Here is a 12,941-nt window from a genome sequence, read left to right on the forward strand (position 1 = left end):
AATTCTGTTCCATTGTTCCATTCTATACTTTCTGGGAGTTTGGGGGAGACTCTATTAAATCCATAGATAAATTTGAGTAAACTGATATCTTAACACTATCAACTTCCCTTTCCTTGACTGCTAATTATATTTTGCTCCCTTAGCTGGACCTTAAGGTCTGAAGTCACCTTCTGCTCAAGGAGACCTTGAGAGATGCTGGACAAAAACTCATGTCACTTTTCACCATTGGGCTTCACTATCTTCACACTCTAACTAAACACATTCTCCTTACTGAGCAATGGCCTAGGAAGAGAACACCTCTTTTTTTTTTAAAAATAATTTTCCTAGCAATGTGTGAGATATAATCAGATATCGCTATTAAAAAGACAACCAGTGAGGCTACATTTCAGTTTATAATACATTTAATCAACACTGTTTTTTAATATCAGTCAAATGTACCCATCCTCTCTAACTTCACTCCCTCAGTCTCTGTCCCAGCTCTTAGAATTACTTGTCTGGTTTACTGGTCCCTTAGGATCTACTCTGGAAACCCAGTAATTCATTTTCTACATAGCAGTTATAGACAGGATTTTAAAAAGGAAAATGTTACTACTTGGAGTGTGAACACTTGTAATCTTCCTCTGTATTTAGTAGTGGAAATTATTTGTAGATGTAAGAATTGAGAGAGGGAGGAGGGGGAAATATCCTTGAAAGAGAACAAAACATAACATTATGAACAGTTGAGTTTTTTATTCCTTGAACCATACATTGCTAAGGCTTCAGACTTCTCTTCACAAGGTACAGTTGATCCTTGAACAGTGTAGAAGTTACAGTTGCTAACCCTCTGCTTATAACTTTATAGGCAACCCTCACTATCATGACTTTGCATCTGTAAATTCAAATTCAACCAACTGTGGATTATATAGTACTGCAGTATTTATTTAGTGAAAAAAGAAATCAGATATAGTTGGACCCACACAGTTCAAACCTGTGCTGTTTAAGGGTCAATTGTGTGTTCTGTGACTCAGTGAATTTTTCACCATCTCTGCCCCACTTCCAGCCTCCTTGTTCCCATCTGATTTACTCAGCATCTTCCCCATTTGTGCACACCTCAGTCTCCCATAACCACTGCCACTCTCAGCTTCATGACTTCCTTGACAGATTACCTGGCTTTGGATTTATCATCTGGGACACTGCCTTCAGAATTACCTCCTTTTACGAACTGCATGTCAGTGACTACCTGAGGACGTCCTTCTACTACATTCAGCCTAGGTTTCCAAATTAGGTTTCCTGGAAGTTAAAAAATTACAAAATAACTTCTCTACAGTTTAGCAGGGGTGGGAGGGAATCAACTAAGCTATCATGTATATTGTCAACATTTATTTAGTAAATATCTATTGTACATTTAATATGTGCCAATTTTCAGTGTTGGATATGCAATAACTAACATATTAAAGTAGTTTTCTATTTTTAGCATGCTTTCCATATGCTGGAGGATATAGTCTATTACAATAGTGAGAGAATTTCTATGGTAAGGAAGTATAGAGTGTCATTACAATACCTACTTGACATACATATCTCAGGTTAGGAAAAATTTCTTGGGAGAATAATTGAAATGAGTTGGAGTTAGCAAGGAAGAAGATGGCAGTAAAGAATCTGCCTGCCAATGCAGAAGGCACAAGAGATGTGGGTTCAACCCCTGGGTTGGGAAGATACCCTAGAGTAGGAAATGGCAACTCACTCCAGTATTATTGCCTGGGAAATCCCATGGACAGAGGAGCCTCACAGACTACAGTCCATGGGGTCACAAATAGTCAGACACGACTTAGGACACATGCACACACAGAGTTAGCTGATGCAGTCTGAAATAAGATCTGAGAGCTGGAGATCCAAGCAAGTGTAGGCTGTCAATGTGTTAGGACATAGCCATCCAGTATGCCCTGGTAACTTCCTGGGGGAGGTAGCAAGGAAGAATTGGGGGAATGTGTGGAAGAGTATTCAGGAAAAGTAAACAGACATTTGAAAATCTAGGTGAAATGGACCTCATAGCATCTTTATAGTTTGGATGGATGGAAGTCGTCAAGAGAAGAGCCAAGAAAGCTAATTTGTGGGTAGTTCATCAAAAGCCTTTGAGTCATGTATTTGGATTTTATCCTAAAGTAGCAGTTCTTATTTTCTCCCCAAGTCTCAGATTTTTTATTTAAAAAAACACTAAGATAATAAACTTTCTAGACTTTTAGCAGTAATGTGCTGTGCTTAGTTACTCAGTTATGTCCATCTCTTTGAGATGCCATGGACTGTAACCCACCAGGCTCCTCTGTCCATGGGGATTCTCCAGGCAAGAATACTGGAGTGGGTTGCCATACCCTCCTCCAGGAGATCTTCCCAACCCAGGGATCAAACCAAGGTCTCCCGCACTGCAGGAGGATTCTTTACTGTCTGAGCCACCAGGGAAGCCCTTTAGCAGTAAGAGTAGATGCCAAAGTACATGGAACTGTATCAGAGTTTTGAGTGAATATAAATTAGAAATCTAGTGTTATATTCATAATAAGTCAAAAAAGTGGAATCAATGTCATAAAATTTTTAGCTAGGCAAAAATTCATTAGTTTTCTAAAATATATATTATACATACTATACATACACATAATATATGTACATATATACACACACACAAAAGCTTTTCTACTACACTTGATAAAGGCTTGAGAAAGAATAACAACAAAAAAAGAGAAATTGGAAAACATAAAATAAATGAAATGGGAGCACTGAATATGAAATAGGAAATGTGAAGCAAACTAGATAAAAAATAAAAGATCATCATAGGGTCCAGTTGCTTTTAAACATGGCTGCTCCTTACGTAGCAGTTCTTGAACCTCAATGCACATTTAAACCAAAGAGAAATTTTGCATTGTAGAGTCTTTCGAGGTTAGTAGTGGAGCTTGCTATTCTGCATTTCTCCAAATTTCTTAGGTATTACTGATGCTCATGGACCACACTTTAAATAGCAGGCTCTGAGGGAAGTAGTAAAGGTTTGAGAGATTTTAAGCAGAACATAAACTATGATCAATGTTTGTCTTCTAGAAAGGTCACTTTGATTACAGAATAGAGGATTAACTACAGAAGGGCAAGCTTAGATGCAGGAAGATTTTTGTAGACTATTTTATATTAATTGTAATCTGATATAACAACACCTTAGGCTAGTTGATGGCACGGGTATGGAGAGAACTAAGAAGATTCAAAGATGTTTGGGAGCTTAAAATGAAAATCTTGAAAATAGATTGTACTTTGGAATTGGAAGAAAACATAGAAGATGAAAGTTTACTAGGTTTTTGGTTCAGTCAAATCTGTTGCTTTTCACTGTGATATAGGAGATCTGTGGAAGATGTGTAGACTAAAAGATCAAGACATTTTTTTCCTGTGGTTTCACTGAAAACTTTTTCTTGAGTTTTAATGAATTTGATGTGAGACACCCAAGGAACCAATCCCATCCGCATAGGCCACAGTTTGATATTCTAGTTGGAACATAACTAGTTTTCAATGTAAACTACACTTCGTTTCCACTTTGGATAGAGCACATCAGTGGAGTTTCAGTAAGTAGGAAAAAATGTTTGGATTATCTGCTATGTGAGACTACAAGTTCTGGTCCTGTTACTCACAGATCACATAGGCAAAATGTGGTTAGTCTGAAGGGCAACTTTGCAGTCTTACAACAGGAGCTAGAGATGTCCAACATAAGGGAGTATTGAAGAAGAGGATTTCACCCATGAATCAAGTCTTAAATATGAGCTGGCAAAAGCCCTAACCATCTACCTCCTTCCTAAGCAGCCCATTCCTGGACAATCTGCCTATTTACCACTCAGAAGGCTTTTTGTTGCTCAGTAGCTAAGTTGTATCTGACACTTCACAACCCCATTGATTACAGCATTGCCAGGTTTCCCTGTCCTTCACCATTTCCCAGAATTGGCTCCAACTCATGCCCATTGAGTCGATGATGCCATCCAACCATCTCATACTCTATTGTCTCCTTCTCCTGCCCTTCACCTTTCCCAGCATCAGGGTCTTTTCCTGTGAGTTGGCTCTTCCCATCAGGTGGCCAAAGAATTAGAGTTTCAACTTCAGCATTAGTCCTTCCAAAGAATATTCAGCACTGATTTTCTTTATGATTGACTGGTTTGATCTCCTTGCAGTCCGAGGGACTCTCAGAGTCTTCTCCAACACCACAGTTGAAAAGCATAAATTCTTCAGTGTTCAGCTTTCTTTTATAGTCCAACTCTCACATCCATACATGACCACTGGAAAAACCATAGCTTTGACTAGATGGACCTTTGTCGGCAAAGTAATATAATGTGTCTGCTTTTTAATATGCTGTCTAGGTTAGTCATGGCTTTTCTTCCAAGAAGCAAGTGTCTTTTAATTTCATGGCTGCAGTCACCATCTGCAGTGATTTTGGAGCCCCAAAAAATGTTCACAATTTGATCTCTGGTTCCTCTGCCTATTCTAAATCCAGCTTGAACATCTGGAAGTTCACAGTTAATTTACTTGAGAGAGTCAATTCCTAGGCAGATTGGTAAGAAGTCCAGGGTCCCCAAGGAGGAGAAAGGGGCTTGGGGCTCTCAAAGTGCAGATAAGGGTCTGGAATTCTCAAGGAGGAGGAAAGGACAAAATTTTTGTCTACATTCATTCAGTTCAGTTCAGTTCAGTCACTCAGTCATGTCCGACTCTTTGCGACCCTATAAATCACAGCACGCCAGGCCTCCCTGTCCATCACCAACTCCTGGAGCTCACGCAAACTCATGTCTGTTGAGTCAGTGATGCCATCCAGCCATCTCATGCTCTGTCGTCCCCTTCTCCTCCTGCCCCCAATCCCTCCCAGCATCAGGGTCTTTTCCAATGAGTCAACTCTTCGCATGAGGTGGCCAAAGTATTGGAGTTTCAGCCTCAACATCAGTCCTTCCAATGAACACCCAGGACTGATCTCCTTTAGGATGGACTGGTTGGATCTCCTTGCAGTCCAAGGGACTCTCAAGAGTCTTCTCCAACACCACAGTTCAAAAGCATCAATTCTTCTCTGCTCAGCTTTCTTCACAGTCCAACTCTCACATCCATACATGACCACTGGGAAAACCATAGCCATGACTAGACAGACCTTTGTTGGCAAAGTAATATCTCTGCTTTTCAATATGCTATCTAGGTTGGTCATAACTTTCCTTCTAAGGAGTAAGCATCTTTTAATTTCATGGCTGTATTCACCATCTGCAGTGATTTTGGAGCCCCCCAAAATAAAGTCTGACACTGCTTCCACTGTTTCCCCATCTATTTCCCACGAAGTGATGGAACCAGATACCATGATCTTCATTTTCTGAATGTTGAGCTTTAAGCCAACTTTTTCACTCTCCTCTTTCACTTTCATCAAGAGGCTTTTGAGTTCCTCTTCACTTTCTGCCATAAGGGTGGTGTCATCTGCGTCTCTGAGGTTATTGATATTTCTCCCAGCAATCTTGATTCCAGCTTGTGCTTCTTCCAGCCCAACATTTCTCATGATATATTCTGCATGTAAGTTAAATAAGTAGGGTGACAGTATATAGCCTTGACGTACTACTTTTCCTATTTGGAACCAGACTGTTGTTCCATGTCCAGGCCTAACTGTTGCTTCCTGACCTGCATATAGGTTTCTCAAGAGGCAGGTCAGGTGGTCTGGTATTCCCATCTCTTTCAGAATTTTCCACAGTTTATTGTGATCCACACAGTCAAAGGCTTTGGCATAGTCAATAAAGCAGAAAGAGATGTTTTTCTGGAACTCTCTTGCTTTTTCGATGATCCAGCAGATGTTGGCAATTTGATCTCTGGTTCCTCTGCCTTTTCTAAAACCAGCTTGAACATCTGGAAGTTCACGGTTCACGTATTGCTGAAGCCTAGCTTTGAGAATTTTGAGCATTACTTTACTAGCATGTGAGATGAGTGCAATTGTGTGGTAGTTTGGGTATTCTTTGGCATTGCCTTTCTTTGGGATTGGAATAAAAACTGACTTTTCCAGTCCTGTGGCCACTGCTCAGTTTTCCAAATTTGCTGGCATATTGAGTGCAGCACTTTCACAGCATCATCTTTCAGGATTTGAAATAGCTCAACTGGAATTCCATCACCTCCAACTAGCTTTGTTCATAGTGATGCTTTCTAAGGCCCACTTGACTTCACATTCCAGGATGTCTGGTTCTAGGTGAGTGATCACACGATCATGATTATCTGTCGTGAACCTCTTTTTTATACAATTCTTCTGTGTATTCTTGCCACCTCTTCTTAATATCTTCTGCTTCTGTTAGGTCCACCATTTCTGTCCTTTATCGAGCCCATCTTTGCATGAAATGTTCCCTTGGTATCTCTAATTTTCTTGAAGAGATCTCTAGTCTTTCCCATTTTATTGTTTTCCTCTATTTCTTTGCATTGATCACTGAGGAAGGCTTTCTTATCTTCTCCTTGCTATTCTTTGGAACTCTGCATTCAGATGCTTATATCTTTCCTTGTCTCCTTTGCCTTTCACTTTTCTTCTTTTCTCAGCTATTTGTAAGGCCTCCTCAGGCAACCATTTTGCCTTTTTGCATTTCTTTTTCTTGGGGATGGTCTTGATCCCTGTCTCCTGTACAGTGTCACAAACCTCCATCCATAGTTCTTCAGGCACTCTGTCTATCAGATCTAATTCTTTGCATCTATTTGTCACTTCCACCGTATAATCATAAGGGATTTGATTTAGGTCATACCTGAATGGTCTAGTGGTATTCCCTACTTTCTTCAATTTAAGTCTGAAGTTTGCGGTAAAGAGTTCATAATCTGAACCACACAGTCAGCTCCCAGTCTTGTTTTTGCTGACTTGTTTGCCCCAGGTCAGTCTATCTTAAACTAGCCACTACTTTTTTCATTTAAACATCCAACATTTTCTAAGTAAGGCTAATTTTTCATTGATTTTTCTCCTAATAGTTGTGGGGCATTGAATTTTTAGCATCTGAAGGCTCTTAACTAATGCAATTACAGCTAAAAATCTCTTTATTTTCTCCTGGTTATTGCCTTTCTGCCCTGACATTGTTTAGTTATGCTCTGTGAGTAGGTAAAGGATTATGACAAATATCTAGTTGTAAAACACTAAATTCTTATTTCCCAAACCTACTGATGTTGAAAGATTTTTTTTCTCCAAATATTTTTTAAGACTAACATACTTATTTTACAACTATTCATAGTCTAGTGGGATAGCTACTTGTTAGTTCAACAAGTAATCGTTAGTTCAACATTTCTGACTAAGTAAAACAAGTTATCCAATATGTAAAAATTCAGTTATCACCTGGGCTCACTTTCCAAAAATATTTTATTTTGGAAAATGCATGTTCATGAAGGAAGGTTCTTAGAGAATATGTAATGATTGGAATTTATTATAGTTCCCATATTTTTCTTCCAAAGAACAGAGTTTTAGAACAGTTATTTGACCTTATTAGACTCACTGAGCCAATTATGGATAAATCCCAAGATGAATAGTTTGCTTAAGTCAGAGCTTTGGAACTTTCCTTATCATGACCATCACTTGGGGTGCTCCTTAAAAAACACTTTTTCCTGATTCCATTCCAGAAATGAATTAGAATGTTTAGGAGATAAACCTAGTGTTAGGGTTTTCCATAGAAACTGAACCAATAGGATATGTGTGGCTGTGTATCTGTATACTTATATGATTTATTGTGAGAAATTGGCTTACATGATATGGAGACTGAGAAGTACAACAATATGCCATCTGCATGATGGAGAACTAGGGAAGCTGGTCATATATTTCAGTTCAGGTATGAAGGACTGAGAACCACAGTAAATGATGATATGAATTCAGACTGATGCTGGAGATAAGATGTCACAGCTCAACTAGTGAGGCAGGAAAAAGAGGCAAATTTTGCTCCCTCCACATTTTGTTCTAAGCAGCCCTCAGCAGATTGGATGATGCCCAACCACATTGGGCAGGGCCGTTTACTTTATTAGGTTTGCTGATTCAAGAGCTAATCTTATTTAGAGAAACATACTCAAAATTATTTTGAGAAACATACTCACAATAATCCCCCCTCAATGAGATAGAATGAAACAGAATCTAGGCACCCATGGCTCACTCAAACGGACACATACAGTTACCCTTCACATCTCCTCCTTTTGTTAACTTGGCACACATACTCATCTCCTTAAATTATACTTAATATGCAACCAATGAGATTAATAAGACCACAATTCTGGCTATTATGCCACAATTATCCTGTGTACAAGCTTCCCTGGTAGCTCTGCTGGTAAAGAATCTGCCTGCAAAGCAAGACACCAGGGTTCGATCCCTGGGTTGGGAAGATACCCTGGAGGAGGGAAAGGCAACCCACCCCAGTATTCCTGCCTGGAAAATCCCCATGCACAGAGTAGCCTGGGAGGCTGCAGTCTGTGGGGTTGCAAAGAGTCAGAAATGACTGAGTGACTAAGCACAAGTACGATCCTGTGTACAACTGAAAATGCACTGACTGCTTCACCAATAAAGTAGGTAGAGTTCTTGAGTGATAGTCTTCTCTTTAATAATCTATAGCTTATATGATGATGTTAATACTTAAATATATGTTATAAAGTCAGTATGTTTTGAGGACCTAAACAGCCTCTTGATGAATGTAAAAGAGGAGAGTGAAAAACCTGGCTTAAGACTCAACATTCAGAAAAACAAGATCATGGCATCTTGGTCCCGTTACTTCATGGCAAATAGATGGGGAAACAATGGAGACAGTGAGACACTTTATTTTGGGGGGCTCCAAAATCACTGCAGATGGTGACTGCAGCCATGAAATTAAAAGACACTTGCTCCTTGGAAGAAAAGCTATGACCAACCTAGACAGTGTATTAAAAAGCAGAGACATCACTTTGCCGACAAAGGTCCATCTAGTCAAAGCTATGATTTTTCCAGTAGTCATGTATAGATGTGAGAGTTGGACCATAAAAAAGGCTGAGCACCAAAGGATTGATGCTTTTGAACTTTGGTGTTGGAAAAGACTCTTGAGAGTCCCTTGGACTCCAAGGAGATCAAACCAGTCAATTGTAAAGGAAATCAGTCCTGAATATTCATTGGAAGGACTGATGCTGAAGCTGAAGCTCCAGTACTTTGGCCACCTGATGCAAAGAACTGACCCTGATTCTGGGAAAGACTGAAGGCAGGAGGAGAAGGGGAGGACAGAGGACAAGATGGTTTCATGGCATCACTGACTCAATGGACGTGAGTTTGAACAAGCTCTGGGAGATGGTGAAGGACAGGGAAGCCCGGCATGCTACAGTCCATGGGGTTGCAAAGAGTCAGATACAACTGAGTGACTAAGCAACAACAGCAGTATATTTTACCTTACATGATGAGGTACTAAGAGAGGAAGGAAAGCAAGCCTGCCTATGTGTATATATATATATCTGAGAAACAGCCCTAATTTCTGCAACTGGTCACATGGTTTTAGCTAGTATTTATAGCTACTTTTTCCTTCTGTGTTCCCTTTTCTTCACCAGGCACCTCAGCTGGTCATGGCTCTTTAACCAGTAGGGTAATCCAAACGTTCATTCCTGAAGGGTCTTGACCATTACTGGTCCTGCCTGGATTTTGGTTAGTTTAGTGTAGTTTTCTATTGACTTTAATCACAAGATATGGTGATGCTAAGTGTAACCCTAAGAGATTGACTGTATTCAAGACTTACTCTTCCTTACTTCCATTGTAGAGAGGTACAATTTCCTCTTGGTGTGAGATGTTTCCCAAGCTTATACTGAAATTCCCTTCTTTGTTGATTCAGAAGCATGAGGAGTCAAAAGTGGCCAGTGGGGTGGCAGCATTATTAACTTCCTGGTCAGTGGAATAATTGTTGTCACCTGGTGAAAGCGTTCCTTCCTCTAAGACCTTCAGTCCAGTGGAGTATATAGTCTCAAGAACACACAGCAAAAATTTTACTAGTAGGTACCAAGGGTAATATTGAATGGACCCATGACCATTTGTACTCCTTGACTTCTGGACCTGTGACTCCTGGCTTTGGGAGAAATAGCACCATATTTTGGATGTTGATTTAGAGCTTATGCAGCATTATGGAGGAGCTTCCCTGATGGCTCAGCAGGTAAAGAATCTGCCTGCAATGTAGGAAACACAGGAAATGTGGATTTGATCCCTGGGCCAGGAAGATCCCCTGGAGATCAAGCCGCTCCAGTATTCTTGCCTGGGAAATCCCATGAACAGAGGAGACTGGTGGGCTCCAGTCCATGGGGTCACAAGAGTTGGACATAACCTTAGTGACTAAACTACCATAGCCCTTGCTACAGCTTTACAAGGTATTGCAACCTTGCTGGCACTGTAACTGAATCTTCAAAAGACCATTACACCATTTGATCAAGCCAGCTGCTTCATCATGGTGAGAAATATGGTAAGACCAATACATTCCATTAGCACGGGCCCTCTGTTGTCCTTCTTTTGCTGCAAAGTGACTTCCTTGATCTGAAGCAATGCTTTGTGGAATACTATGATGATGAATAAGCCATTTGTTAAGACTGTGGATGGTAGTTTTGGAAGAAGCATTGAGTGCAGAGAAGGCAAATTTGTATCCAGAGTGTCTATCCCCAGAAGTACAAAGCACTGCCTCTTGCATAATAGAAGTGGCCCATTGTAATCAATCTACTACTAGGATGCCATAGTAAGGGCTCAGAATTGACCTCTGTTGCTAGCAGATGAGGAACTCAGTGGTGGTCATAGCCAGATTGGCCTCAGTGAGTGGATGGCCATATCGCTGAGACCAAGTCTAAACTCCATCCCTGCCATCATGGCCCCTTTGTTCATTGAGCCCATTTGGTGATGACATGGGTGGCTGGGGAAAGGGACTGACTGGAATCCACAAAACAAGTCATCTTATCCACTTGATTATTAAAATCCTCCTCCACTGAGGTCACCCTTTGCTGAACATTTACATTGGATGCAAATGTCTTAATGTTTTTGCCCAATCAGAGGGGTCCACCATGTACTTCTTCCCCAGGTTTCCTCATCATAAATTTTCACATCATATTTCTTCCAAATCCCTGTCATCTAGCCTAACTATTGACCACAATCCATAAGCCAGGTTATAATTGCACATCTGACCATTTCTCCTTCTAAGCAAAGTCAACAACCATGTGCCTGCCTGAGGCCACTCATATATATACCACTTCCACTTGATTAGAGAGTGTTGCTATCCATGCCCAACTGTGTAACTTGGTGGATCAGATATACCTAGGCTAAACTAGTTATTTCTTGCTCACTAGTTCCAATAAGCAAAATATCATCAGTGTAATGGACCTGTATATTTTCTTACAGAAAATGTGATCAGCATCTTGGTCTGTGAGCTAAGTTATGATACAGGGCTAAAGAAAGGTGATATTCTCTTGAGATATGACAGTCAAGGTGTAATGCCAGCCTTGCCAGCTGAAAAAAAAATCTGCTCCTGGTGGAATTTATTTATGGACAGGAATGGAGAAAAGGGTATTTGCCAGATCAGTAGCTGAACACTTGATACCATGGAATGTGCTAATTTGCTCAAGCAATGAAGCCGCATCTGGTGCAGCAGCTGCAATTGGGTTCACTATAGTAGTCAAGCTTACAATAATCCACTATCATTCTTCAGAACCCATCTTTCTTTCTCACAGGCCCCAATAGGATTGTTGAATGGAGATGTGGTGGGAATCACCAATCCTGCACCTTTTAAGTCCTTAATGGTGGCACTGTTCCCTACAATCCCTCCAGAAATGTGGTATTATTTTTTGGCTTACTATTTTTTTAAATAGGGAGAGAGTGCTAATGGCTTCTGGTTGGCCTTTGCTACCATAATAGCCCTCACTCCTCACCAGATGTTGATGTTGTGTGTACAAGTTTGGGTATTACTGACTTACATTATCGGTAGGCACCAAATTTGTTGTTATGTTGTGTAAAAGTTTAGTAAAATGATGTCCCAGATATGCATGGTCTAAGAAGTAGACAAAATTAATGAAACTATAAGCTCTTGAGAAAAGAAATGTTTGGGTGCTTAAGGTTGGAAGATTCACTTGGCTACTTGTATTATAAAGGAGTACCTAAGCAGAGATGATAGCACAGTTAGGAAGTACAGTTTAGAGTGTGGCAAGTCAAAGTAGTTATAATTGTAAACTATATTGGTAATCCTTTTATTTGTTTCCCGTTTTAGGATTGCTATACTGTGGATTATTGAAAAACTTACCAGCAGGTGGTAGCACTGTTTAACAAATATATCCTGATCACAAAACAAGCATTTGTGAATGAATTATTAGCTACAAAAGCAGCAAAATTCAAACATGTCAGAATATTGGATTGTGACCCAAAAAAATCCAACTCCTGGTCCCAGTGGTGTTTTTAATTATTGGCCTTATAACCTTGCAAAATAAATATCATAGGGTTTAAATAACATTGTAAATAAAATTAGTATAATAATAACTATCTTGGCATTTGCTATTTTAAGGATGGGAATAGAAAATGATTTTTAAAATTATTAAGAGAAGGATAGGAGGCTATGTTGGAGAAGGCAATGGCACCCCACTCCAGTACTCTTGCCTGGAAAATCCCATGGACGGAGGAGCCTGCTAAACTCTTTGTGATAGGGTCACAAAGAGTCGGACATGACTGAGTGACTTCACTTTCTTTTCTTTCTTTCTTCTACTTTCTCAGTGGGTGCCTTCTCTAATTACCTTTTAGTAATACCACTCTTTTCTATCTTCTTTTCTACTTTTTGTTCCGCTATTGGACTTAAAGCAATTAAATAAAACTATATGTTTAATTCATTTGTTTGTTCTTTGACCCCTGCCTCCCACCTCCAGTAAAAAGTATGCTGCTGCTGCTGCTCAGTCGCTTCAGTCGTGTCCGACTCTGTGCGACCCCATAGACGGCAGCCCACCAGGCTCCGCCGTCCCTGGGATTCTCC

The sequence above is a fragment of the Bison bison genome, unplaced genomic scaffold (genome assembly GCF_000754665.1).
Source record: "Bison bison bison isolate TAMUID 2011002044 unplaced genomic scaffold, Bison_UMD1.0 scf7180017857978, whole genome shotgun sequence".
NCBI lineage: Eukaryota > Metazoa > Chordata > Mammalia > Artiodactyla > Bovidae > Bison > Bison bison.